The sequence below is a fragment of the Diadema setosum genome, chromosome 5 (assembly GCF_964275005.1).
Source record: "Diadema setosum chromosome 5, eeDiaSeto1, whole genome shotgun sequence".
NCBI lineage: Eukaryota > Metazoa > Echinodermata > Echinoidea > Diadematoida > Diadematidae > Diadema > Diadema setosum.
This window is the reverse complement of record NC_092689.1, coordinates 32,694,688-32,722,569: the sequence shown is the minus strand read 5'-3', so window position 1 is coordinate 32,722,569 and position 27,882 is coordinate 32,694,688. Positions and strand designations below refer to the sequence as shown.

The 27,882-nt window shown below is 38.7% G+C and overlaps 1 pseudogene; it reads right to left on the bottom strand.

Moving 5' to 3' along the window:
* LOC140228855 (prolyl 4-hydroxylase subunit alpha-1-like) lies at positions 1-26,951 on the bottom strand (annotated as a pseudogene).
* Between the last annotated feature and the right edge of the window lie 931 nt (positions 26,952-27,882).

Here is a 27,882-nt window from a genome sequence, read left to right as displayed (position 1 = left end):
TCACTCCTCTTCGCTAAGTCCACACGGTCTCCTGAACTCCTGGCCGTATTCATGCACCCATATATTCCCCACTGTGTAAGAAAGAAAAAGAATATTCCACCACTCAGGGCTGCACACTAACATATTTCATCTACTAGTGTGACCTGTGTGTCAGACCAGTAGGTACCCAATTTTTCCATTTGTTACTGGTAAATTTCTGAAAAAGTTATTGGTCTAACATGATTTTTACTGATCAGGGGTTGTCGGACCAGTGCCAGTGTGCAGCATTGCATTATTCATTGAAAAAAAAAATCTATGGCAGCATGATTGTGATTTTTTTTTTCATTTCTTATTTTCCACAAGATCATTTTTAAATCTTAGCATTCCAATAACTCATAGTGCTGATAGCCTAACAGGTAGTAATGAGAAAGGTATTTAGAATGGGAGCAGCACAATTTGAACAGGCAACTGCTTGATAAGGTGAAAGCACACAAGAATCTAGAACACAGTGATCGTTTGAATTTGCAAAATAAATTAAAACAAAACAAATGAAAACGGTGTCTTATGGGAATCCCAACTAAATCAGCAGAGTACAACTCGATACATTTTCCACAAAGAGCTCAACCTTTAGAAACTTTAGAGTACAAGCTCAAACTTTCTTTACAATAGAATGCCTTATCTTATATGATGTCACTTTAGATATGGTAAATCAAGGACAAAAGTCATTCTGTCATAACTCAGATATTCACTCACCCCATTTTGAACCTGCCAGCACTGGGCATGCCGCATGCTTCGTGTCACGGTCCGGCAAGCCATTCCTATGTAGATTGTACCAGAATATCGCAGAGCCCTGGTACGTGGGGATGAATATGAAGAAAGTATTTCACATTAAATCATCCCGTATGTTTCAACTCACATCTCCAAATAATGAATTTGTTCTGTGAAGAACAGAGTGTTCATCACTGTTGAAAGAAAAAAAAAAATCTCCAGGTTGTAGATTTGATTCAAACATCAAAATGGGAGCTTAATTTCTTGTCAGGTTGTCTAATAGTGATATGAGTTGGGTATGAAAACATTCCAGTCACTCAAAAATTCATCTGAGCTGTGCATTTTCTGCATGACTTGTTCAAAGTTATGTACAGTGGATGGGCACGGCAAACACTTTGCTATATATATACATACATATGCATAATATTGGTTGGCTTCCAGAAATGCCAATAGCTGTGTTCAGACGAGGGCAGTTTTGGTCGGAGTAACTTCGGAGGAAAGGTCGGAGTAGTGCCCGTCTGAACAAGGTCGTGGTAACTTCCTCCGGTCGGAGGAACTTACCACGACCTCTTCCTCCGACCAAGATACTCCTGAGTTTTCCCACAAGTATCTCTCTACCACGACTAGCCGGTTGGAGTAAATTGCCCGTTCGGACAAGCCCTCGGGGTATCTCTGAACTTACATACCTTACGACCTAGGTAAAACTTCCGGGGTCAAATCGCATTGACATTTTGCGAGTACACGTGAGCGTGTAGTGTAATTCTAACCAAGTCGATCGCGACGAAGAAGCTAGCGCTCAGAAATTTCCATCGACAAGAATGGAGAAGACAAATGCCATTGGTAAAAAACATTTGTATGGTCGACATGTGTGGCGCTACCACTTCCGTAAGTTACACCGACCCTCCACGGTGATCCCCGCGAGGCCGTGGTAAATTGGTCGGAGTTTCTTCCCATGTCTGTCATGTGGACACAGGGTCGTGGTAAGATAAGTATAAATTTGAATTTTAATTGCTGCGCCATAAGATTTTACTCCGACTAGAAATACGTCTGAACATGGCTTGTGTTCTAGCTTATCATGAAATTACAGTGCTTCTTGTAATAATCTCATCCCCCAGAGAATGATTTCACTCCCAAGAACTGAGCTAAGAATTCTATTTTTAATGCAAAGATACTATCAATGTACACTGTAGTGTATTAAAGCTGAATATCTATAATTCAGACTTCTCCACAATGAATTGATAGCTCTGAACGCATTTGGCAAATATCTACGATGAACTAGCAAAGAAGTGATTTTCACTGAGGAGCTCAACGTGTTGGTATACCTTCTCAGGCGGTATCCTTGCTCCTACCAACGGGAAGACTGTGTATCCTCCGGCATCAACATCATTTAACTGTGACAGGGAGAGGGGGGAGAAGATAACATCAATGCCAGTTTCATGGTCTTGTAGCATTCACGACTGAATACATTGAAGAGTGGATAAAGTAAATCAAGGGACATACAAAATTTTGAAAACATGTCATTATGATGTAGTGAATTACTATGCAAAACATACACATGTATGCAAAGCCAACAAAAATACACACAAAATTCTTATCAAATAATGTCTTTGTAGCGCCCTAGTTGAGACCTGGTGAGGTTTCACTTTTAATAGTGTGATATAAAGGTGTTCAGAACTATTGTACATCCATTGCATTTATTGCAAATGAGCAGATGATTAAAAATTTTACAGTGTAATGGCCACCTACAAATAAAGCCCAACAAAAAACAAAAAACAAAACAAAACACAATCATATTCACATGTGAAACTCCATATAATTACATCTGATGCAGCACAACACTGATACGAAAATTCTTTCTTGGTTTTCTGCCTCATAATGGAATCATCTCCCTCTAGATACACAAATCTCTACCACTTTTGACAGTCAAAATACAGGCTTAGTAAAGCCTTGTCCATTTTGACCAGTAAAATGAGCACCTATGCATCTGTGGGTAATAAGCACTACTGAAATCCTTCTGTGGAAAATACTCACATAAAACAAAAGTGTTGCAATCCTGTCTCCTATTGCACGGTCTCTCCTTTCCTGTGGGGCAAAAAGAAAGAAAAAAAGGGAAGATCTTAAATTCGATATCAAGCAACTTTAACTAAAAACATCAACTGTAAATATCAAAACCACCATTACGAACACGTACAGTCATTCTGGCCTGTGCAACTTCATTTCCCAACACAGAACCTGAAAATTCACAGAGAGCACTGGAGTTCAAAGATGAGGATCTCAATTCACAGGAGAAGAAACATTTCTTTGAGAACAATGGCATTGGAATGGAATCAGTGGTGGCTAGTTTATCATGGAGATGGCTGTCTTTAGGTCATGTTTCAAAGTAAACAAAGCATGTTTCTTTGTGTGAGAAAACATCATGACTTGGAGGGTCATTCATGTACAGAGCTCTCTGTGGTGTTTGAGCAGAATTCATCCACAATTATCAACAGCATCATCATCATCATGTGTGATCATCAGTGTCATCATCACCACCATCGACCAGCATCATCAACTTTACCATTGCCTGTATCAACACTATAAATTTTACCATCATCGGCAGCAGCAGCAGTAGTATCGGTATCAAGAAGATAATATCATCCTCAACAACATCACCGACACCATCAATATCATCACTGCTATTGCCACACACTTATAAACATAATTCCACTGCAAAAAGAGTGACTACTCCTTACCGAAGAATAGTCGACATGTGGCTCATACTGTCCTCCTAGTCCATAGTTTACTGCCTGTCGGACAAAAGAAAAAAGAGAGAACTGCTGGACAATTTGGAAATGACAGGATCAGTAGCTCTGCTCTCCAGACATTTTCTAACTGCTTCCCATTTACGTGAGATATCTGAGAGGTTTGAACCTGATGCTCATTTAACAGGCAGCATTACCGTACTTATGTCCCTATCAGTGTATGCATCAAACATATCTGATAAAATAGTACCTGGTACAATGATAGTGATCGTTTGTGCCATGCATTCTTAACATTGCAGGTGTGGAGAAGAGAATGGACAATCACATGGCAACAAAAGAAGCACAAAAAGAAAACTGGACCATTTCCCTACCCCCCCCCCCCAAGTTTGGATTAAGAAAGTCAGAAACTTAAGACTCTTCCTCAATCTTTAGTATCTTCCAAAACACTTTGAAAAAAGTTCTGTAAAGAAAACACATGTCAACAAATCACCCAGATCAATGAATATCTTGACAAAGTTTTTGTATCAGCATAGGCTCTTCACTTAATACAACAAATACATGTAATCAAAGAGTATGTATGAAAAATGCTTTTCACTTTTGGTCATTACCCCCCCCCCCCCCCCCCCCCCCCAAGGAAAAAAAAATCCTTTGTCAGAACTGGTGCAATTAGACAACAACAAAATAGAAAAAAAAAGTGTCACTTGATGTGATTTCAGAATGGATGGTGGCACATTTTACCTGAAAGTCTTCAGCTGTAGCCAGGGACAGTCCCGTGTAGGCCTCGACCCTCCGGTATATCCTATCAATGGTGTGACTCTCGTTACGCCTCAGCCACGCGCTCTTGCTGATGCGAAATTTGGTATATTCCAGTGCGCCTTGGGTGGAGTTCTAAATAGTGGCCCTCTGCAGCTGTGAATGAGTTAGCAACACGCATGCATGGTCACTGGGTTAGGACGTGACAAAAAAAGTTAGCCATATTAGAACAAAAAGGACAGCAGCAAAAAAGTTTGGACTAATTTTTAGATTTTCTTCTTTTTTTTTTCACAAAGCAAGTCTAAGATGAGAGTATGAATCTAGCATCCCTCTTGCAGAGATACAGAAAAAACAACATCAAAACAATACCAAGAGGAATATACAGTCATCCATCTTCAGGGCATGAATTGGGGAGGGGGTCATTTTGTGTCAACTCTCTAGTAGGGATTTCCATCACATGGGAGCAGCACAGAGTTATGGGTGGGTCAAAGGTCAAGTCCCAACGTTTCCCACTCAAAGATTATTCACTCATGTACACTGTACATGAATGCATACTGTTTGATCAATTTATCAAATTTACTTGTCATCCCTATTCTCCACATTCATTGGAAAAAAAATGAAAAGTCCACTTACTTGTGGTACATTCTCTTATCTTCAATTGGAAGGTGAAAATACATCACATCATTTTTTATGAAATATCTATAAAAGGGCATTTGTACTAATAAGCATCCACTATTGCTCTGTCATTTATGTTGCATAAAGTATAAACTCAATAAAACAAGTACCGGTACAAAGGAGTGTGTCAGACTATTTCACACACAATATAGCATGCAGATTTAAAAGTACATAGATGGATGGATGGTAATCTAGTTGATTGATAATTCAATAAATCAAATGACAAGGAACTAGTTTCATATCTTAAAAGAGATGTTATATTGAGGAAGGTTAGGAGGAGGAATCTAGTTTGTGTTTTTCAAATGAGAGGTTAATTTTTCAGGCAGTAAGTGATGTAGTTATCATCAGGAATATATTTGTATAATTTAAAAAAAAAAAAAACTAATGCAAACATGGCATCGCCACTTTATGACTTGAATTGGTACTTTGTTAGAAATGTAATGCACAGGTTCCAGTGTTGTGCACGATGAACTGCATTGTATGATATGTCATTGTGTTGTATTAGAGCATGCAATTTCTTGTCATCTTATAGTTATTTCATTTTAACTGAACAACACGTAACATGCATTCCCTAGAATGATCCCAAAGTGTTTAAAAGTGTAATCGGAAAATTAGTGAGGATTAGTGCCGGTAGGTTGCTACTAAATGTGAGATGTAGGCAGAGTCACAAAAATTTGTAGGTGAATATTGTAAAATCTGATATGCCTGGTCAATTAATTAAATGATCAGGCTCATCAAAAGTTACTGACCGAATCTTCACACTGATTTCTGTGACTTTGCCTGCAGAGCTATAAGATTGCTGGCGACGGCAACACAAAACAACATTCACAGGAGTTGGCCATATTTGGGACTCAATCCAAGAGTGCACCAGTTACACAATCATCATCCAATTGTTAAAAGGGCAAAGTTGTCCCCTTCTGTGGAGACACATTTGTAAAAATGTTCAAAGAGGTCCACGATTTCATGCTCAATTTGAAAATATGAATAAAGTCAACCAAATACAAAAACACAGAAAGTTTTCTTGGAAACAGGACTATCAAAAGAAAAAAATAAGTCATCTTTTAAAAAGTTAAACATGCTTTTAAAAGACAAACAAAAAATAAATATTTGTTCAAATCAAATAAATTATGCAAATTAGATAAGGTGATGACAGCACCGCCTCTACTCTTGCTTCACTCTGCACATCATCGTTGCCTAAGCATTACATTTCTAGGATAATTTGATTGTAAGGACTATAATTTAACCTCTTTTTCCTTCATCTCACAAAAAGGAACTTTAAAGAAAATTGTATGCGCAAGCCAAAGGCACAAGCTTGTGAGGAGACAGCATCTTTTCTGGGTACTTCATTTAAGGACGTTCCTCAGTTGAGTTTATGCGCATCCTAGCTGCACAGGTTGGTCATGTGATGTGCTGATCGAGCTGAGCTTGCTAGCTGCGCTAGCGCTGTGAGAGAAAGATCGAGCTAGAGTTAAGTGTACGGATACTCGACAGCTTCCCACCGCAGCCATGCTGGGTGCCGGCGGCCTCGCTCGGCCCGCGCCGCGTGGCAACTGTATGCGTTACGTACTAAAAAAAATAACTATGGTCAGCTCAGCGGTCCGATCTAGTAGATCTACATGGTTATAGGGACAGCTTCAGAACTGATCGACTAGCAGACTGAATCGTGAAGCTTTAATCAACGTGAGCACTATTTTGTCGAGGACTACAAGTTGTTGTTGTTTCTTTTAACACCTATTCTAGTACACTATTAAAGTTAGTAGGGCCAAATCGTAACATCGACGGTCCCCTCTTGTTCTGCATGTGCATCTTCACTATGTGCAAAGTCTATGAAGGTTGAAAGCAGTCACCGGCTATGACGAAATGAATGGCGGTGAATGGAGTGGTGGACTATTTCACGATAATGCCTTGGTGCTATGTCGGGCAAACTTCTCAGGCAAGGTATCTGGTTGTCATTAACAACCTTTATAAGAAAAGAAGGCACAAAAGTCGTTGCTAAGGGGTCTATTCTAAAAATACTGTACATAATGAAAGTTATATACTGCCTTACACTACCCGTCACTAGAGAATACTGTACCAGTACTAGTAGTATGTTACTCAAGCACTTGCCATTTTGCCCCTCCACACAGTAGACCCCAAGTGTCCCCAGGCCCATGTAAGCCTACCCACAGATCATAACCCAAGTTTGGTAATTTTTGTTGATCATGCAACTACTGGCAGTGATCTCACATATCTCAAATTTTAGAAATTTTTCTAGAAAACTGCCTACCCTCAGGAAAGGAGCAATTTTGAAACCCATCTTGAATTCACTGTTGGCGAGATATGAACTGGAGTCTAGACCCAGGAACAACAAAGGCAGTAAATTTTGCTACTAGGTATGGCCTGGTTGTGGCCTGGGCTTGTGTTCCTCACACATAGTTACTATAGTCACACCTGTTCCTGTTAAGGCCAATTTTGGGTTTAAAAAGGGATTTTTTTTTTTTTTTGGGGGGGGGGGGCGGTCAGAAATGGGGTTGTAATTTGAAATTTCATGTGGTAATATTGAAACCAGCTGGTGAAATTTAAAGAAGAGCTCTTATTCAAAAAACAACCATCTTTTTCACTCATTTCACATCATTCTGTCATTTTTGCTATTATGGAGCTTGAAATAACAAGATTTAGTAAAAGAAAAACAAATTGAATTTTAATGGTGAAATTAATAAATCAATGTAATAAATTTGAAACTATGGAAAGATGCTAAATATTTACGAATTGTGTAATTGTAATGTCACAAAAAGGCATTTTTTATTTCTTGGGTCAAAAATGTTCATGTTTCTTTTGAAATAGGCCAAATTCTAAATTTTCATGAGAAATATAAAAATAACTTAATATATATTGAGATAAAATGCATAATTTCAGACAACTTTGGTTTGATCAAATCCCTCCCACTGAATTTGTGACTAAAATCCCACTTTCATACCCCCACCCACACATAGTGTGTATGGAGGTATAGGAATCACTTGGATGGGGCAGGTGGCCGGGTATTCGGTCGGTTGGTACAATATGTAGGTCTGTCAGTCCAATGCAAGAAGACTAAAATTGTGGATCAAAATATTCTCTCATTTTTTGAGCAATTGACCCCAAATTTGGCATGTGTGACCGCTATCAAAGGCAGATGTGCAAGACCTCTTTTTTGTCAGTATCAAATAATGCGTTGCCATGGCAACGGCAGATTTTCATAAATATTATGGATCAAACTACTCTCTTTTTTGAGCAATTTACCCCAAATTTGGCATGTGTAACTGCAATCACAGGAAAATGTGCAAGATACCTCTTTTGTTAGAAATGAATAATGCTTTGCCATGGCAACAGCAAATAAAAAAAAAAAAAAATCCTACCAAATGTTGTGGATCCAACTACTCTCTCATTTTTTGGAGCAATTTACCCAAAATCTAGCATGTGGAACGCTATTAAAGGAAAATGTGAAAGACGGCTTTTTCGTAGTATCACATAATGCTTTGCTATGGCAACGACAGACTTTCATAAAAACTATATACTAAAAAAAAATCCCAATGTTGTGGATCAAACTACTCTTTCAGTTTCATATCAATTCAATTGAAATTTTAGATATATGATCAATGTTATGTGTAGTTGTGCAAGACACCTTCTTTTGTGTGTAAATAAATCTGTTGCTATGGCAACAGCATTTTTTTATACCAATCGTAAAAAAATATGTGGATTGACATAGCGCGTTGAGTTTTTCAGTATTTGACATGAATTTTGGCACATGTGACCAAAATGTGTTGCCATGGTAACAGCATATTTTGAATGAAAATCATGCAACAATATTGTGAATTCAGCTATGGTGAGTAACTCCCTCAGCTTTTAAGCATTTCACTTGAAATTTGGCACATGGTATACAGTGCACTCCCATTACAACGAACATGGTTAGAACAAAATTCCAGTTACAGCGAAATAAAAATCCCAGCGAAAAATTATCGACTTTATGTTTTTTATCCTTTATTTGTTCGGTTTGTTACAAAATTTTGATATAACGATAAAAAAGTAGGCTCTCACAAGGAAAATTAGAGTGGGCTCAATGTTCACATTTCCTCAGAATTGCATGATCTACATTTCTGCCAAATTTGATCCTTTAGACAAAATTGAACCATTGGCTTGATTTATGTAGCTATGCCCCCCCCCCTTTATAAATATCAACTACATTGCTTTAAAATAGCAATGTTTATGGATACGGACCCTTACAGATATTGAACCTTTGTTCAAATCCTGAGTATCGTTCCTTATGAATAAGTGACCATTCTGAACAATGATCCTTATGAATAGAAAGCCGACTCCTTACTTACTACACTAATACACATGGAATATGTTTATTTAGTTATTATTTATTAGTTATTATTATTAGTTATCTTTACTGTATAGAGATTCTGGCTGAATACCTATGTATTAACACCAGTATTTTTTGTTCCCTTTGCAGCTGCTAGCATACGTGGCTCTTTTGACATGGGCTGGCAGTGCAGGCGCAGAACAAGGAATTCAATGTCTGGCCATGGCACCCTCCATGATCATGAAACAGGCAAAATAATGGGATATGGCTATCGCATCACCACCTGCAGATACTGTGAAGTTGCAGCAAGACAAGGCAAAAAACCGCCACCACATGACTGCAGAAGAAACTGGAGTGGGAGTTCAAAGGCCATGGGACGTAGAGTTTGTGTAGAACTCACAAAGGCAATAGGGGGTGCATTGAAAACAATTATCATGATAGTAGTACTTTGGCATACCTCCCGGAACAGTATGACTCAAGCATTGAAAAGTGGAGTGATACTTATCATGCAAAAAAAGAACTTTTCCTCTGCCCTGTACACTCTGGCCTCAGAACATAAGGTTCTGGCTCAACGTAAGAACAGGGTTTTGAATTACATTTCAAATTGTTTCTCTTATGTACTGTGCCAGAATAGGGGAAATGCTGGAGGTGTTGCACATGGTCTGCGGAATATTGTTTCTCATATGTGTGGGGACCATGAGGCCTGTGGAAAGTGGTGTAAGGCTGAACAAAAAGGTGAAGCATACAGATACAGTTGCCTCCCAAGAGGAAAGCCTCTCTCCAATCCTGAACTGCGGGAAGACCTCACCAATCTCTTGGAAATCCATGCGCGCAAAATGCTGAACGACTAGCTCCTTGTGGCTCAACTAAAGTCAATGAGTCATTCAACAATCAAGTGGCTCAAAAGGCACCAAAGAGATGTCATTACTCAAGTTCTGAAAGCCTTCCTTAGACTTGGAGCAGCAGTTTCCCAGAAAAACTGTGGGCACTCTTACATGCAAAATGTGTTCCAGCATGTCTTCATCTCTCCTGGCAGCACGCATGACGTTCGTCTCAGGAACATTGCAAACAAGGCTAAAAAGAGGAAAATGATGCAGAACACACCTTCCTTGAAGAGAAGGCGGAGAGAACTGAAAATGGAACGTGGCAAATTGTTGGCGACTGCTTGTGTGAAAGAAGGCCCCAGCTATGCGACAGGGATAGACCTTGCTTAACAAACTGACTGCACCACCATTCCTGAGAGCACACCCACACCAAGGAGGACACCCATTGATGACATTTCATCATGTTCTAAGGTGTATTTTGATGTAGAAACCTCCGGATCAGGTGAAGATGATGATGAATGCCTTTTGCAGATTGCCTGTGCTTCATCACAAGGAGAATTCAGTGTATACATCACACCTGAAAGGTCAATCAATTATCATGTTTCAAGAGTTACAAAACTGACTATCCATGATGGCATATTGTGTTTCAACAAGAAGCCAGTTGAAAGCAAGTCACTGAGAGATGCTGTTACAGCTATGATGATATTTCTCCAGGCACTCTCCCAGCCTGCTCTGCTCATCGGACATAATGTCAAATTTGACTTGCTGCATCTGTCAAACGCCATCTTGTCGCTTTGTCTTGACCAAGAACCTTCATGCATTGCTGGGTATGTTGATACATTATCATACATGAAAGAAATCTTTCCAGATAGGACCAATGGGTACAGTCAAACAGCACTGGTGAAGGACATTATTGGTGAGCAGTACCAAGCCCACAATGCCTTGGATGACTGCAAGACATTGAAGCAGTTGGTTGAGACTGTGAGCAGTGGCAACCTTGAAGTCAGTCTTCAAGCTCATTCCTTCACCAACCAGTCATCGCTGGAGTTTGCAAAATGGGCTAAAGAAAGAACACTAAATGCAAAAACATTTGCTCCACTGGTGCAGCAGAAAGTCATCACAAAATTCATGGCAAACAAGTGTGCTGGCAGAGAAAGAGAAAGACAGAAATCAAAGATAGTAGATAACAAGATACGAAGGTGCGCGATAAGAATGGACACAAAATGGCTTCCCTACATGACGATACAAAAGAGAGCTAAGTACAAACTCAGTACACCTAGGAACATCATTCATTTCCAAAGGTAGTGGTATTTCTATTATCTTAAAAAGATTTAAAAATTATAGTCGTAGTTTTTTGTCGATTAAGGGGATAGTTTTGAAGAACGAGATTTTAAAGTAATAAGGATTATTTCGTGGAGGTTAAAATTTGGCAACAACGTGATCTCACAATCAAAGATGCTTGATAAACAACAACATCTTCAGAGACAGCGCGTCTCAGGCAAAGACACACATCACCTGAGACGCGCTGTCCCTGAAGCCGCTGCTGTTGTTTATCAAGTGTCAAGACAGCGCGTCTCAGGTGATGTGCGTAATACGCTTGAGGTGAGCGCGCTGTCCATTTGTTTTGTACAGGATTGGCGCGCACTTTCGTGTCTTATTAGTTAAGCGTCTTTGACAGAAATCCTAGAGTGACGAGAAAGAAGCAGATTGTTAGGAAATTAGCGGAGTACCTGCAATCCTCATAAAATAAATTACTACATCATAGCCCGTTCACAATTTTGTGCAAATATGTAACCGTGCATCACAAAACGAACAGAATGTCGCATCCCTTGATTTTATGTTATAGGACTAAAAAAAAATGGTGAAATAGGTCAAATGTGTCAATCTTGAGTTTTTCATATTTTCTGAAAGAGCTGTCCTTCCTCTTCATCATTCTTTAATTTGGGATCATATCATGAATGGGAAAGTGTATTCTAAACAGTTTTCTACAACCCCTTTTTGGGGGAGAATAGAATTATCAGGTATGTCATAGAGTCTCCCTTTCATTTCTTGAAATCCTTTACACACTCTTTGCTTTCAAGACTGATAACTTTAGAGGGATAATTCTAATGCTTTTAAACTTGGCATTAATCATGGACGAAATGTGTTGATAAAACACGTTTAATTTCGGCGTAATCTGATAATTTCTTCATTGTTGTTGCTCCGGTGGTTTACATTTTGTGTTTTGTCCCTCTCATTGCACAGCTAGCACGGCTTGGTAAAGATTAAGCACTTGAATAGACCCTGTACTTCAGAGCCTTTTTTTTCTTAGTTCACACTTTTCCAGAGTGTGTGCTTTCTTTTTAGTAAAAATTCATTTTTCATGAAAATTACACATTCCATCAACTTGGTACTGACGTATGTTATGGATAGCAATTATTCCCCCTGCTTTCTGAAAGCAGTTAGTCACAGTCTCTTTCATCATGCTAGAAAAGTGAATATTCGCGGAATTTTCTTTTTTATTTTCTTTATATTGTTGTCCATAACCTCAGCATAACCTCTAGTAATCTCCTCATCCAGCGGGTCCAACACCAAAACTTTAAAAATTCATAACTTTTGCGTCGACTGTCCAATTTTCCTCAAACTTTTACTGATGTGTTCTACTAATGTTGCTGCTTTCACTCAATCCACATTGCTCTTTGGGTTTGCATTCCCTTTAAACACAAGCTCGTGACCAATGTGATAATCGTATGACAACTAGCAAAATGTCTGAAAATCTACAACTCCAACTTTATCCAGCAATTTTCATAATCAAAGTCACAATTTTGTTTGATGATATTCTATTCAGAAAAATCATCTGGAGCAGGGAGCGAGAGGTTCTCTTTCAGTTTATCGAAACTAGTGCTATTAAAGATGTTTGTAGTGTCCAATTTACTGCACAAAAAAGCCATTTCAAAACTTCCCTCTGGCAATAAGATGTATTAAAATTCCCCATTCACTTAAAAGAAGATAAGTGGACATACTACGCAAATTTGCTCTCTTTATGCTCTCTCTTTCTTCACAATACAAATATGAAACACAATGTACAGATCAGAAGTTAAAAAAAAAAAAAGAACACTTCATGGTTATCCAGCATTTACTAAATTGATGTTCTCGTGAAAGATTGCCAAAGGGCTGTTTGTTTTGTTTTGTTGTGTGTTTGCTTGTGTTCTGCCAAATATTTTCTTCGCTATATTTCAGATAATGCAATAAGTATGCTGTGCTTTATTTTGAATGACCGTACGGAAACATTACCCTCTAAGGAAATTATCTATTGATAACCACATCAAAATATCTCTGCTTGGTTTAAGGGCGTATCTGTGCTCTTTTGGACATATGTATACCTTTTGACAAACATGGCATAAATTATCATCAAAGAACACAGGCCCCAGCACTCATGATTTATAGTCCCTTCATCAAACTTTGGACAAACAGGACATAAATTGTCATACAATGTGTATGACACAAACCACAACCTTCCTGACTAAAGGGATGGTGTAGTTTGGGTTGATATGCGGATTTTAGTTTGAACTTTCTGCGAGATAATTAGAAATCATCTATAAGAAATATCAAAGAGCATAAAATCTAAGAGGAATTACAAGTTTATTTGACTAAAGGGATCGTACAGTTTTGGTTGAGACCTAATTTCAGGTTTCTAACATTTTTTTTTGTGAGATTATGAGAAACCTCTTAAGAAATATGAAAGAGCATATAATTATATGAGGAATTCAATGTTTATTTGATGAAAATTTGATTTGAAATGGCTGAGATATGAAAAAAAGAGCGATTCTAATAACGTGTGGGACCCACACTTTATTACGATCGCTTTGTTTTACTTTGTTTTTGGATGTCTAAGTCATTCCAACCCCGATTTTCATCAAATAAACTTCGAATTCCTCTCAAAATGGTATGCTCTGTACTCTATCTTTAGTGTTTTTTTGGTATCTCGCAAAAAGTTAAAAGCCCAATTCTCATCTCCACCAATACTGTACTATCCCTTTAAAATCAGTTTGTGAAATGGCTGAAATATCAAAAAACAGAGTAAAACAAAGTGGTCCTAATAAAAGGAGGGTCCCACCTTTTATTAGGACTTCTTTGTTTTCATATATCTCAGCCACTTCAAAACCGATTTTCATCACTTGAATTTTTAATTCCTCTTAGAAGTGTATGCTCTTCAATATTTCATGTAATCAGTTTCTATTTCGCAAAAAAGTTCAAACCTGAATCCCCATCTAAACCATAACTACACCACTAATAAAAGGAGGGTCAGACCTTTTATTAGGACTTCTTTGTTTTTATATATCTCAGCCACTTCGAAACCGATTTTCATCACTTGAATTTTTAATTCCTCATAGAAGTATATGCTCTTCAATATTTCATGTAATCAGTTTCTAATTATTTCGCAAAAAAGTTCAAACCTGAATCCCCATCTAAACCATAACTACACCACTAATAAAAGGAGGGTCAGACCTTTTATTAGGACTTCTTTGTTTTTATATATCTCAGCCACTTCAAAACCGATTTTCATCACTTGAATTTTTAATTCCTCTTAGAAGTATATGCTCTTCAATATTTCATGTAATCAGTTTCTAATTATTTCGCAAAAAAGTTCAAACCTGAATCCCCATCTAAACCATAACTACACCACTAATAAAAGGAGGGTCAGACCTTTTATTAGGACTTCTTTGTTTTTATATATCTCAGCCACTTCAAAACCGATTTTCATCACTTGAATTTTTAATTCCTCTATGCTCTTCAATATTTCATGTAATCAGTTTCTAATTATTTCGCAAAAAGTTCAAACCTGAATCCCCATCTAAACCATAACTACACCACTAATAAAAGGAGGGTCAGACCTTTTATTAGGACTTCTTTGTTTTTATATATCTCAGCCACTTCAAAACCGATTTTCATCACTTGAATTTTTAATTCCTCTTAGAAGTGTATGCTCTTCAATATTTCATGTAATCAGTTTCTAATTATTTCGCAAAAAAGTTCAAACTTGAATCCCCATCTAAACCATAACTACACCATCACTTTAAAGTTTGTATGAATACCATGGGAAAACATGATGTCAATCAATATTCTGTGACACAAACAACAGCCTGTGGAATCCTTTGAACTATGGCATGCACACTACTACATGTACTTGTTTGGGAGGCAGGTGACCATCATGGGCGGGGCCTAAATGAAAGGCAGCCAATCATGAGAGGGGCCTATAAAGAATCAGCAGCAATGGGAGGGGCCAACCATCAGAGAGCAAATGAAGTGCTAGTAATAGATAGGCCAGCCACTGGATAAGCCTTGCCTACCAGGGTTTGACATGGATGTAATTCTGATTTGTCAAGGGGTCCTTGTGCTGGGAGGAGCCACACATACATTGTAGTACCAGCTTTATATAAGGGTGTGGCCACAAAAAATGGGTTAAACCATGATGAGAGGTCATCATTATGAGGAAACACAGTTACAATAGTGCACTTTTCAATGGAGAACCTCATAATAACAAAATTCCTTCAAAAAGCCATTTCCATAATGGCAGGATTCCCATGTTAGAACAAACAGTGACGTAAGAATTTTGCCAAAGGAAAGAATCTATCACTGGTGTGACGCCCTTTTAAAAGAAATAAAAAGAAAAAAGGAACAATAATCCATCCAGTCCAGGAACCATATTCCTATGGTTCTGTGCATCAATTCTTACTACATGTTTTATAGACACTACAGGTAGAATAATAATAATAATAATAATAATAATAATAATAATAATAATAATAATAATAATAATAATAATAATAATAATAATAATAATAATAATAATAATAATAATAATAATAATAATAATAATAATAATAACAATAAATGCAGTTGCTTTCACTTCAGCTCCCTGTTGTTCATATATAGTTAATATGTGGGAAATTCTGTAGGATTTTTATTTTTCGCAAAATGTTATGTCAGTCAATACGGTACCCACAAAATGAACACCTTCTGTGAGACTAATTACACAAATGCACTGTATAATCATATAAATCCAAGGTGGAAAATCACTTACATTTCTCCAGAAATGGATTACAATCATCTCTCATTTCATCACTGTAGTTTGTAATTGCAAATTCAGTAACTCATGAAATTACCAACCTTGCAAAATATTCAATTTTTTACAGCATATAATACAGTAATTGTTTGTTTTTTCAAGATATGATATGCAGAGAAGTTCAGAGGTGCCAACTGAATGAGAAGAAGATGACTTCCGCAGCAAAGTTGCCCTGAATTTGATGGGCTAAAATGAGAGGGGAACCTAAAGTGGCAGGATCCTATGACAGGTGGAGCCCCTGGCAGAGGGGGAGGGGACCATAGTTGGGACTCCCCTCCCCCTTCCTGAACATATTGGCCCAAATTTACGAAATTTACGAACCATGGAGCGCCAAGTGTCATATAGAATATTTCGTTACAAAGTCAGTCATTTCGTCAGTGGAATGATTATTTTGTAACAAAATGACATTTGTAACTAAATGAACATTTCATCCACGAAATGATAATTTCGTTAACGAAACGGTCATTTTGTCAACGAAATGACCAATTTCATAACGAAATATTCCATGTGACACTTGACGCACCATGGTTTCATTTGTACCACCTTCATGAATTCGGGCCATTGAGAGCCACTTCACCACGAAAATGCTCTTCCAATGAAGGAGCTCTGTCAAAGAATGAACCTAAGTTGGGAGAGCCTAGTCCACCAACAGAGCTTAAAGAATTGGTATGACAATCCTGGAGGGTAAAACAATGCTGGCTATTCTCTATGGGAGGAACCCAGAATGGGATAAGACTATCGGGGGAGGAGCCTGGTGTGGGCACCGCCTACCATAGGCCTGGCCAGTTTCCTGATGAGCTTGATCTCATTGTCACGGAGGACGTCCCTGAAGATTATGAGATGGGGCTTGTCGAAGACCACCTCTTCTTTTGCAGGCTGGAGCAAGAGCAATGGATGGTTGTGATGCTGGTAGCTGCAGCTCAACAATGTGCTGTTTTTGATAACCTGTCAAAGTGACATATATTTGTTAAAGGGAGGCAGTCCTGAGATTTTCACTGTACTGATAATTAAGTTTATATGCGTGGAAATTAAAAATTGTCTTCGTATGCGATTTTTGAAAAATAATTCCTGCAGGCGATCATGTAAGAGCCTGCAAAAAGATGCTACGTCATTGATGCCCTACTCTCAAGTTGACAGCCGTGCCTCTAAAAACCAATTTAAGTGTTCAAATGATCCGTTGTAATGTTATCATAAGAGGTGAAAATATGTGATTTTATCATATTAAATAAAATATTTCAAGCTTAGTTATGTATAATTTATGTAAAGTAATATTGTAAACATAAATTCGTAACTATTTTAAAATCAAATATACCATTTACTTGACATCAAATAGGCACGGTCCTTTTCTAGCTTCTGTCCGTGTTGCATACTAATTTGCGTACAAACCACTCTCGCGCGCGAATTCTTATCATACTAATGTACACAGTACTCCGTGTAGCTGAGTTTGTCATTCAGACCGACGATTACCTGGGCACAAGAGACTCGAATTCTTCAAAGGAAATATTGTTTCGATCTCAATATTTCTGTAAGTACTCAGATATCAAACGAATATGACTTCTACCGGTCAGGATAAAAACAGGGGACCGCAGGAATATGACTTCGCTCCACTTTGCCGTGCAGGTCCAGTCGGCACTTGCAGTGGCACTGTACTGCAGTCCAACCCCGGCTGCAGCCCCACCGTAAATGACACATATTAGTAGCTAGCCACTTTCCTTACCTCTTTAACATTTACGCTTCCTTTCCTCGGTTCTCTTCGAAGTCGATGCTCGAGGTGTTTCTGTTTTATAACTCATATGAGCAAATATAGTCGGGATTGCATCTGGCTAGCTTCAGTTTTCTTGGCTTATAACCGAGGGCCACAGCCTGCCTGTCCACATCAAAAGTATAACTGCATGCGCAGCGAAAGGGCTGCGCTGTGATAGACTGGAAGGGCAAATGCAACCGGGGTATCTACCGTAGATCTGTAGTACTGTAGTGCCGTCCACAGGTGTACTGTGCGAATATACAATACGCAATACATACACATACACACACACACACACACACACAGTATGTAAAAACAATGTCAAATACTAGTAGCCATCGCCTTCTTCATGCATCCGGGTAACAATTAGCGAACGCATAACGAGCAGAACACGGCTGGGAAGAGTTGTGCCTCGGTGACGTCGTACTCTCCGCCAAGACTTGCTCATTAGCATATTCACCATGCAGATTCACAATTTTTCAACAAAAATTTACGAGCTTATTTGGTGATTTGAAAGTTTGTTTTTGATGAAAGTAGTTCATTGGAGGTACGAACAACAACAAATTTTTTTTTTAATTCGTGAGGACTGCCTCACTTTAAGTTATATAAGCGATCTATCATTTAGAATGTGTGAAAATTAAGTGTATCATATCTCATATGTCAGTGTGGTTTTGAGATTTATTGCTAATTTGGAATCACTGTGCAACTGCAAAAGAGAGATGATCCAGTAAGTACACAGATGATGGCTCTGAATCTAATTCCAATATAATACTGGAATTTCACATTGTGATACACTTCGAATACAGTACATACTGTCAATAAATTGCTAAAAGTTGTTGATCTAGGTCAACTACAGTTGGCTGTCAAAGTTTGCCCACCTACTATTAAAAGGCAATAAGTAAACTTTCAAGACCAAAAAATAATACTGAAAGTGTGCATTAATCACATCATGTAAGGTTGACAATGCCTAAACTTGAGGCTCATTCTCACATCTCATCAGATTTCTTGACTTATAATGCAGAATTTACTGCAGTTGATGACATAGAATTACTTTACTTCTACTAATGGGATCATGTCAATCTCAAGCTCAAGCTGATGAAGACCCACCTACTGTTGAGAAGATATCAGACAGAAAACTGAATCTTTTTACATCTGTGTTAAGCATACAAGTATGACATAAAGTCATCTGCTGTGTTGTCCCATTTTAATTTAAGATGGCAAAATAAACTCGCATATCAATGCCAGAAAAGGGCACTGCCATAAATTAAGCTGACACTCATCAAATTTTATAGCTCAAAATTATTCATCATGTGTATCAAGGAGGAGTTGTTTGACAAATGGGAAATCAGAATGAAATACCTTTAGAGCTCTCTCTTCTCCACGACACAGTGCCTTGTATCGTGTCCACTGGGTGTATTCCGGCTCTTTGTCTGTTTCGCTTCCCTCCTCCTCCTCGTCATCATAATTCAGCCCTTTCAAGTCCCCCATCTCACCTCGTGGTTTCAGCTTCTTGTTCAGCATGTACTGAAAGTAGTTTTTATTGTCCTTGTACCGCTGCAGATCAGGCGCTGTGTGGATACGTATCAAATATTTCACAACACCAACAAAAAAGTCGCCAAACAAGATTTGTTATGATAGTGTGTGTAAAACATTGAAAGAAGAGATTCTCAGCTTTACAATGACATTACAACCCTTCCAAAGTGGATATTCCTTAACCCATCATCCAGACAAAGATGAAAAACTAAATGTGGAGGACTGTTACTTTTTAGAAAGAGAATTATGCAGTAATTTTTTTTTTAAAGTGCTCTGATATATTCCTCACTGAATACAGTACAGAGTAGAGACTGAAGCTATACATCAACTGCTATAAAGGGATTATGAGATTATCATGAAACTCAGCACGCCCACAGAGGGCATTCCACTCAAAATTATTTACAGAAATATCAAACTTATTTCTAATGGTTTTGCTATCTGTTTTTTTTTAAACAGTATTCAAGCACATTTTCATGTGGCACAAAGGTGGAAAATGAAGAAAAACAAATGAAATCTGAAATATACCATCATGTTGCTAAAATCTATAATATCCCAACTGATATTGAATTCTACGTGAATCCAAGCTTCAGAAAAACACAGAGACAAAACTCACGATGAACCTTGACAACCAAAAAAAGATGCATCATCAAGCGCACCAGAGAATAAACTTTTGCAACTTCTTGTGGGTTTTGGGATGCACAGTTACACATGATTTGTATTGACACCGACATAAAGTAACAACAAACTACTGTTATTGCAACTGATTGACAAATTGCCCTACAACATAAATAAGCACTGAATTGTTCAGTGTTTTTTTTAGTAGCCATGATTAAAAATTCATGGGTGTACATACTCGAGAATAAACCCATGATTTTTTAATCATGGCTACAAAAAATACTGATCAATTCAGTGCTTATTTACGTCGATGTAGGGTAATTTGTCAATCCGTTGCAATGAAAACATCTCGACGGAAGAATTTCACGAATTGCAAAAACTACTGTTAACGTTGCTGGGCGGCTCAAAAACATATTGGCAGGTTTTTGAAATTGCGCTGAGCAATTCTCAACCCATTCAACCCGTGCAGATAAAATTGTGAAGATATTTTTGCTGGTTTTAGAATTTGTGCTAGTCAAAAGTAGCGCGAAATATGGGAAAATTAGTGCACCGCGAAAATATCTGCGTTCACAGTACTGACTTTACCATGGACTACTCTCATATTAGGTTATGTACATACATACCTTTTTTGATGAGGACATCTGTCACACTTAAAGCCTCCTCATATTCTTCTTCCTGTCAGTAAAAGAAAGGGGAAAAGATGTACTGGTAAAACACAATATTTTCACAGCATGAAATTTTCGCGAATGGGAGCCAACGGCCTTATCAGCACATTCGCAGCATGAAATTTTCACAAGTTGCCTCTAACATTCAATGCATATAGTATAGACAAGACCTTTAGTATGCATCTTAATTTTGCGAAACTCGGCTCGCGCTAAATTCGCGAAATTAAAATGCACACAATCATTTCTCGCTTTACAGTATTATGATGTCATGATTTAATGCTTGTAGGCATGCATAGATTTAGGTTACAGCATGACATCAACGGAAGAAAGACATTACCAACCAAGAACAGTCTAAAATGTGTCCTTATTGGAGGCCATTATTACACAAAGTCTCTGCATTTCTGACCAATCGAATGGCTGTCAATTTTAACAAAGACTCACCGCAAAGTGTGCGAACGCCAGATGGTCGAGAATCTGCGACTCGTTCATGGAGGTGCGCTCGTCCCTCACATCTTCTTTCTGGAAGCGGGCGAGGGCCTCCTTCAGCCATGGGATGGCACGTTTCTTGGATTTCTCATGGTAAGCCATCCTGCCAATCTCAAAACATGGGTGTGCTGAGGATGAGAGATAAACAAAATCATAATTACAATGGGCAGCGCATCGACTACTTTGCTGAGGAGACTCTCCAGCTTCGTAAGTCTGTCCTAGACATCCGAGGACTTATCAGCCATCTTTGGGCCCCGCTTTATGACGGCTAAGCACCGCAAAGATCGGAGCACGAACTAGGAATATTGTGGAAATCTAAATTCCACTAACTGCTGGTTTTCAGAACCGTTTATACCGCGAAAATGCGATAAAAAATTGATAATCTGACTGTGAGAGGGAAATTACTACCAAATACACATGCGTACAAAAGCAATATGACTGCGCGTACGCAAAGCAGGTCTCTCAATGTAGTCTCTTTCGGGGACCCCAGAAGTAAAGTCATAATTCTAGTTGCATTCACGTCACATGGTATGTACTGGTAACAACTAATATCTGTAAAGCTACCCACACAGGTTGATATTTAATTTGTTGAGGACGAGTCCCGAGTATACTCGGGCAAGTGTCTCTGGGAAATGTATAGTGTAGCAAAATCAGCCCGTCCTCAACAGGTCAAGAAATGGCACTTCAAGCATGATAGTTTATAAATAGAGAGTATGCTCTCTCCCAAACAAACTCCACAGAAATATTGACCCAAATACAACTAAATTGATCATGCATTAATTATTTATCACAAAATCTATTGTGGACTCCTTGCACTTATCCATCCTTGTCTGTTTCTAACACTGATGATCTTCTGCTTTGACCTTTGACCTTGAGCATGTGCACCAAAAATCTGATAGGCACAACTTCGTCCACTCACACATACATATGCCAAGTTTCATAAGGATACCTCAAACGGCTTTTCCGTTACGCTGTCCATAAAATTGATTACAAATGAATGGAAGGATGGACAAAAGAATGGATGGAAGGATGGAAGGATGTACGAATGGACAACCCGAAAACATAATGCCTCTGGCGACACCTCATGGCAGAGGCATAAAACATCTACGGTCGTACCAGACAGGGTGGCATTGCTCCTTGCTCCAGGGATTTCTCCTTTGGCAATCTGCGCTGCCTCCAGCATGTAGGTGTCCTGGAGTCGGAAGATGGCCTCTGTGGCCCCATCAAAGTCCTCCTGGTCGGGCACCTCCCTCCACAGAGCTGTGACGTTGGCATAGTAACCTGAGTGAAAGGAGATGTGGTTGGGTTACGGGGAACTGGTATGACAGGTGATGTCTTGGGACCAGGATGGTGTAGTTGAAAAGTGGATGAGGCTCGGAAATCCCATCCAGACTGAACATCTTTGTGCAAGGAATTCATAATTACCCCTTTAAAGGGCTGGGGGATACGCCCCTTTGACATTTCCCGCAATAATTCTGCAACGCTTCTTGGCTTTTTTTTTTTTTTCCAAGTTCCCCTCGCCTTCCCCCCTTCCAGCTAGCACACATGCAAATGAATTTAATTTAACGAGAAATGTCGCTAAGGCAACTGGTATGCCTCCGCCAAAATGCATGATTCTGCTAATAGGTCTATAGTACATGTGGACAATGTGTGATTACATTTTCACAAAATTGGCAAAATATTAAAATGACAAGTTTGTCACAAATGTGTTGAATATTCACCTTCCTTGACCTAGGTTTAATTGGATGAATAGGAGAGCATGTATTTGGGGATTTAAGGACTTTAACTTGACTTTGACCCATTCATACGTTTATGCATTGAGTAATTTTCAAGGTATGGAGAAAAAGTGCAATTTCTGTATTGAATAGTAAATTGTTACCATTTTCATCTGGCCTTTGACCCTAAAATTCATAAGATAATCACTGTCAGGCAGAACATGCATAAATATGTAGTAAGTTTCAAGATAACTTGAGCCACTTCCGAAATATGGAGGAAAAAGTTAGTGCAGCACTTTCACTTGATCCTTGACCTTTTGACCTTTGAGGCAAAAAAAAAAAAGGAAAAAAAAAACTTTCCAGAGAATCTCTAATAGGTTATATGCATACATCAAGTGTAAAAAAAAAAAAATAATCTTACTGGCATTGCATAAACATGAGGGAAATAGTAAAATTTTGAAGTGTTGCCCTTGACCTTTGACCCCTGACCTTTGACCCCATGAACCCTAAATTGTCTAGATAATCACTGCCAGTCAGTACATGTATGTTCCATGAAGATACCTTGAACAATTTCCGAGGTACGGAGAACAAGGAAAAGTAGAAATTACGCGGTGCGTAATATATGTCCCCGCCGGAAGAAGCATTTAGTAGCAAAATGTACAATATAGGTAAAAAGATCAAGGTCAAAGGTCAAAGAAGTCAAAGGTCAAAATTCTATGTAGAAGTTTTGAAGCCCTCACCTAGTGCCATCACATAAAGCAAACGGAATCGAAATCGGGTTAGAAATGGCGAAGGAGTAGCATTTTGTAGCCAATATACAATATAGGTAAAAAATCAAGGTCAAAGGTCAAAGAAGTCAAAGGTCAAAATTCTGTGTAGAAGTTTTGAAGCCCTCACCTAGTGCCATCACATAAAGCAAACGGAATCAAAATCGGTTGAGAAATGGCGATGGAGTAGCATTTGGTAGCAAAATGTACAATACAGGTCAAAAATCAAGGTCAGAGGTCAAAGAAGTCCAAGGTCAAAATTCTGTGTAGAAGTTTTGAAGCCCTCACCTAGTGCCATCATATAAAGCAAACGGAATCAAAATCGGGTTAGAAATGGCGAAGGAGTAGCATTTTGAAGCAAAATGTACAATATAGGTCAAAGGTCAAGGTCAAAGGTCACAACTGAAATTCCGTACAGAAGTTTCAAAGCTCCCATGTAGTGCTATCATATAAAGCAAACAGAATCAAAATCGGGTTAGAAATGGTGAAGGAGTAGCATTTTGAACATTTTGATCACACACGGACGCACAGACGGACGCACAGACGGACAGACAGACACACACACGTACGGAGCCCGTTTCATAGTCCCCTGCTCGAACTCGTTCGGCGGGGACAAAAAAGTGAAGTTTTAATATTTTTTACTTGACCTTTTGACCTTTGACCTCATGACCCCAAACTATCACCAGAGAATCTTAATTGGGTAATACATGTATACACTAAGTTTCAAGAAAATATCTTCAGGCATTGCATAGATATGGTGGAAATAGAGAAATTTTGTATTTGACTGTTTGACCTTTGACCTCAAGCATGTGCACCCAAAAGTTGATAGGCACAACTTCACCCCCTAATACACATACATGCCAAGTTTCATTAGGATATCTCAAAAGGTTTGTTAGTTACACAGTCCACAAAATTCATTACGGACGGAAGGATGGACGGACAACCCAAAAACATAATGCCTCCGGCACCACTTCGTGGCGGAGGCATAAAAAGGGGCTAAACAAAGACAGCCATACTCTTGAAGTTGCTGCAATCTTTCACAATTCCTTAATTATGTCACTGGTTCATAAAGCAGTTTTAAATGGTGATAAATTGAATTTTCATTGCTGCATCATAGCTGGCTTAACCCATATCCGCCGATCTGGAGGATATCCCATAGTTTGCGTTAACGCTGCGAACGCCTATCTCTGGGATAATCCATAGCAGAAACAGCTTGGATGATGGCATCATTTATATAGCTTATTATAGCCTGTGAACTCTGACCTGATATCCCACAGGTCTTTGTATCACTTCCTGTTACTGATATTTTTTCAATTGGATATTTGTATTCCCTTTGGAGGTTTACAGCAGGCTGCTGATGGAATAGGTCTACATCTAAGTGAGATCGAACACTGCTACACGTGTACGTATAGGCCTACTTTACTGTAGTCCCATCCATAGTCTCTATGAGTTTATAGACCAGACTAGTCCGCACAGCACAAATCTTTGAGTTATTATTCAATATTAGTTCATATTTGTTAGCATTATGGCCTATGAGTTATATACCATCGGAAAGCTTACATTATGAAGACTTCAAAATTTATAGTTGTTTTTCTGTATAAAGGCTATGAATTCATTTCATTAGTGGTTCCTTTTGAATAAGCGACGTGATTATTCGTAAATATGTAAATCATACGAAAATACTAAAATCATATGACGTCACATAACTCAGGACATGATGCTGATTTACATTGAAATCAGTGCACTCCCACTATAACGAACACTGTTATAACAAAACTCTGGTTACAACGAAGTAAAAATTCGGGCCGCAACATCATCCACTCTATGTATTTGTTTTGTTTTGTTTATATGTGCAGTTATAATGAAATTTTGATAAAAGGAAGTAAAACTGCTAGTCCCAAGAACTTTGTTTTAAGGGGAGTCCACTGTATGAAAGGCCATTACTTTCTTTCTCAATTGATATCAGTTTTCCATAATTTTCTTTTCATAAATGTCAGTGACATCACCTTGAATTTGCAACAGTACAGATTAGTGAACGTACGTGAAATAGCCTCCAGCAGCAACAGCCTTTAGACTGCATTACGCGACCGGCGGATATGGGTTAGTATATCAGGATAGTCACATACAAAAGTTATAAAAATGTCAATCTCTAATCCACTGCTCCTTGATCATACAAACCTCCTAATGGATAGGTGTTTTTCATTGTATTTTCCAGGTACACCCAATCCCAGATGAACCTTTTCACCAACATGAAAGCGTTGACAGGGTGACTGAGGAATTCCTCCGTGTTTTCCAACGACTCTCGATTCAGACGTCGCAAATCTTCTGTCAATCTGAAAGTTGAAAGAGAAGATTGAAGGAACATATTATATTAAAAAGTGTTCCATTCTACACATGGGAAAAAGGTAACAATCAGTCCATAGAGCACTGAATGCTCAAAATTACTTGCAAATCTTTGGTCACACAAACATCAAAATACACAAGAAAACTGCTGTTTACCATAAACATAGATCTCAGTACAAGTAATAAGTCAACTCTAGTTTTTTGTGGGACCCAAATGCCAAGCAAAAAGATCTATTGCAATCTTCTTTGATATCTAGGATTTACTGCAAAATCTCATTTGAGACACACTGTGTCTTATTACTCAACATACCTGACTGACACCACAAGCTTTTAGCTTACGCCCTACTGGTACTACTTCTAGTCACCTAGGGCAAACTGCAAGGAGTTTGTATCATTCACACATTTCTTCTTTTAGTGTGTGAGACATCGCTTGCATTTTGTTATAATTGTTTTTGCACCATACACTTTGTTAGGGTTAAATTTTGATCTTTAACCTGCCTGCATGAGCTGTGACTATCTGACACAAAGTACCTAAATTACTGTCATATCTGAAGGCTAGACTGTTTTGCCTCTGGGAAGAGGAGGAGAGCATGTTTAAACACAATCAGCTAAATCAGTTTCTCTCCTCCATGAATGTCAGACAACTTCATTGTATACACAGAATGGCTTGCCATCAACTGAGCCAGCTTGCCACCAGACCCGATACTAACTCTCTGACTTTCTGCAGCTTCTTCTCCTCCTGTCTGATGAACTCGTCCACCACTTCTAGCATCTTCGTCTCGGCCAGGATGGCATTCTCAAAGTCCTCCATCGCAGTGAAGACATCAGCGTCTACCACTACCAGCACGGCTCCGAGGATTACAAAGAGAAGCAGTCCAAACCTGTTGATGGAGTCCATCATGTTTCCAGGAAAGTGCAGTTCCTGAAACAGACAAGTCAACCATGAAAACAAAGAAAACTAGAGAAGCACTCTGAGAGCGCAGACCTCCGCCAAGCATGCAGCCCATTTCCACCACTGATCTTGTTCTTCCATAGAGATATCAGTGATTTCCACCCATACGGACTTAAAGCAATGTGTGCTGAAAGTCGCCCGATTTCCCAATATAGAAGCCTTTGTTACGTCATAAACCCTCAGCTACACGGCGCGCCTCGCCCTAGCAGAAACTAGGGCATGCACTTTAGTGCGTGCATGCAAACCTCAAATACCGCAGCCTGAACTCCCAAGTTCATTGACCCTACCTGCCAAAATATCAAAAATCTTTCATAAATTCCCCCAGAATTCTCAGATCACTACCAAAAGTTAATCATTTGTTACTTGTGTCAATCTCAACCTTTCCTGCAAGTTTCATCCCAATCCATGAACTACTTTTTGAGTTATTTTGCACACGGACAAACTAACTAACTAACTATAACTAACAAACCAATGGAAACGAAAACATAACCTCCTCCCTTGGCGGAGGTAAATAATACCGAAGAGGGGTAGGGACTCTAATGCACACAAGTGACGAGTGGACTCTGGTGCTGTAAGGTGACTTGACATTTATTGACATGGCGTACCTCAGCCGATCAAAGCAAGTCAAAAACTAGAATTATCACTGAAGGTGATTTACACCCCCGCCCCTAGTGTTGCTTTATGGTATGTGATTTCATGAGGGCAATGACGTTAATACCAAGTTTGTGCACTTGTTGAATTGGAAACAGAATAATTTTAGTTTACTGTACAATTACAGAGTTGACACTGAGTTCCACAAGATTTGGGTAAAAAGTGTGGTTACCATGGCAATGCATTGTCTGATACAAACACAAGGGACATTTTGCATAACTACACTTAAAGACCATCATACACA